At 47.3% G+C, this 2,501-nt stretch overlaps 1 pseudogene; it reads right to left on the reverse strand.

Annotated features, from left to right (window-relative positions):
• Positions 1–1,105: 1,105 nt before the first annotated feature.
• LOC112624409 lies at positions 1,106–1,767 on the reverse strand (annotated as a pseudogene).
• Positions 1,768–2,501: the final 734 nt, after the last annotated feature.

Consider the following 2,501-nt stretch of genomic DNA (forward strand, 5'->3'; position numbering starts at 1 on the left):
AAGAATAAAATCATGTATTTTGCAACAACATACATAAAACTGGAGGTCATTATTGTAAGTGAAAAAACTCAGAAAATCAAATTCTGCATTTTCTCACTTGTAAGTGGGAACTCAATTACCCATACACTTGGATATAGAGACAGGAAAAATAGATACTGGAGACTCAGAAAGATGGGAGGTTGGCACAGGGTTTAGGAATGAGAAAATAATAGGGAAAATAAACAGCATTCAGATGATTGTCACACCAGAAGCCCATACTTCATCACTATGCAACATGCTTCTGTGAGGGAACTGCATTAATACTCTCTAACGTATTAATAAAGAGATAAAAAAGACCTGGCTCTGTGACTCAAGCCTATAATCCCAGCACTTTGGGAGGCTGAGGCGGGCGGATCACGTGGTCAGGACTTCAAGACCAGCCTGGCCAATATAGTGAAACCCTGTCTCTACTGAAAATACAAAAATTAGCTGGGCATGGTGGAGCAGGCCTGTAGTTCCGCCTGTAGTCCCAGCTACTCGGGAGGCTGAGGCAGGAGAATCACTTTAACCCTGGAAGCGGAGATCGTGGTGAGCCGAGATTGTGTCACTGCACTCTAGCCTGGGGAACAGAAGGAGACTCCGTCTCAAAAAAAATAAATAAATAAACTTTGGCGGCTTTTATCAAGAGGGCAAACTGAATAGACCTCATAATGTTCATAGATAATTAGATTAGGCAAAAAAAATTTTAATAAAAATAAAAAATAGTATTTTAAGAATGGTATAGAAAGATAATTTGATGAATTAGTACTTAGCACATACAATATGTTAGGCTAGATTCTAAGCCACTTAGACATTTATGGACACAATATCTAACAGAGTAAAATAAATAACACAAAGATTCATTGGCAACGACAAATTGACATATTTTCAATCATATTAGATGATATTAAAACCATTAACAAATTTACTGTTTTGTTTCATAATAAAAAAGAATGTTAAATAACTTCATGAAAAAGTTTAATTACCCATATAGATAAATGGGCAGCATTTTGACCAGTAGACAGAGGATACACATTTTCAAAGACCAGACAAAATTATTATTTTTGTGGGGGAGTGAACAGTTTTATTATCCAGGGATATACTGGGGTCCTCCCCCTGGGAGGTGCGGTCTTCCACTGGTAACCCCGCCAGTGCTCCAGGGGGCGCCATGCGATTCCGTGCTGCGCTCCGCTGGGGGCCGGGCCTTGGAGGAGGCGAACTGCGCCGGAAGCAGCAGTCGTGGGGTCCTCAGCGCTCGCTGCGACCTGCTGCACCGGGCCTCGTGGTGCTCCTCAGGCTCCCGCCGAGTCTGCGTCTCTGCAGGGCAGTGAACCATCCTGCCCAGAACCTTATCCTCACAGCGCAGTTTGACGCAGGTCAGGCATTTCTGCTTCCTGCCCTTGGGCTGGACTTTGCACTTGGGTTTCTTCCAGTCCTGTCTCCGGCCGCTTCTCTGTCTGCCGGAGCTTAAATTCCAGCCTCACACACGTCCCAGCTGGGAAGGGCGTGTCCAGGGCGTGTCCACACTGGTCTCCCGGAAGGCCCGCTGCAGGGGCGGGTGCTTGCAGATTCCTCCAGGGCCCCCTGCAGGCCCTGCCGGCGCCCCGCGCCCACCCACGGGGCCAGGGAGGTCGGCAGCCGTCTCAGGCTCCCCCTGTCACCCCGGCCCTGCGAAGCGCGTGTGCGCCCCTTAGTTCTCCCAGCCGCCGGGAGCCACCTCCTCGCCTACCCTGCCCCTGGGGGCGCCATGCCCGAGGAACGCTGGGCAGAGGCGAAGGAACCGGGAAACGTCCCTTTCTCCACACTGTCCTTGGGGTCTGCCGGGTCCTCTCCACTCCCTCTGCCCTTCCCGCACTGTTCCCTGGGGCCTGCAGTTTCAGCAAAGTTCCTGCAGTGCCGGGAAGCCGTCCTGTTGCCCACTCTCACCCTTCCTCCTTTTCTGGCCCATCTGTCTCCCCACTGGGTCTCCAACACGACCCCCTCTCCTCCCTGCTGTCCCCGGAGCCCCTCTCTGCTTCCCCAGCTCAGCCCCCTCTCTGACCGCTTCTCCCTCCCACCCTCCACCAAATCTCCCAGCTCTCACGGGGTGTCCCCAATCCCCGGGTCAGTCACATAAGATTATTTTAAATAGGAAGATTTGAATTCCATTGAATTCAGGAAAGCGGGAATCCATCTGGTCATATTTTAAATAATTTTGAAACGATAATAGCAACTGTCAGTTTAAAGTTTAACCAGAGTTCGGAATACTCACCATTTTACCAGAAAAAAATATATATATATATATTATAACTAACCTACGAATTCAGTAAGTTTCCAGGATACAATATTAACATATGAACATCAGTTGCATTTTTTTTACAGTAACAGCAAAATATTTGAAAAAGGAATAAAGATAATTCCATTTACAATATTATCAAATAGAATGGAATACTTAGGAATGAGTTTAACGAAGAATATGAAAGATCTGCATACTGAAAACTATA

Source organism: Theropithecus gelada, chromosome 5, assembly GCF_003255815.1.
Source record: "Theropithecus gelada isolate Dixy chromosome 5, Tgel_1.0, whole genome shotgun sequence".
Taxonomy (NCBI): domain Eukaryota; kingdom Metazoa; phylum Chordata; class Mammalia; order Primates; family Cercopithecidae; genus Theropithecus; species Theropithecus gelada.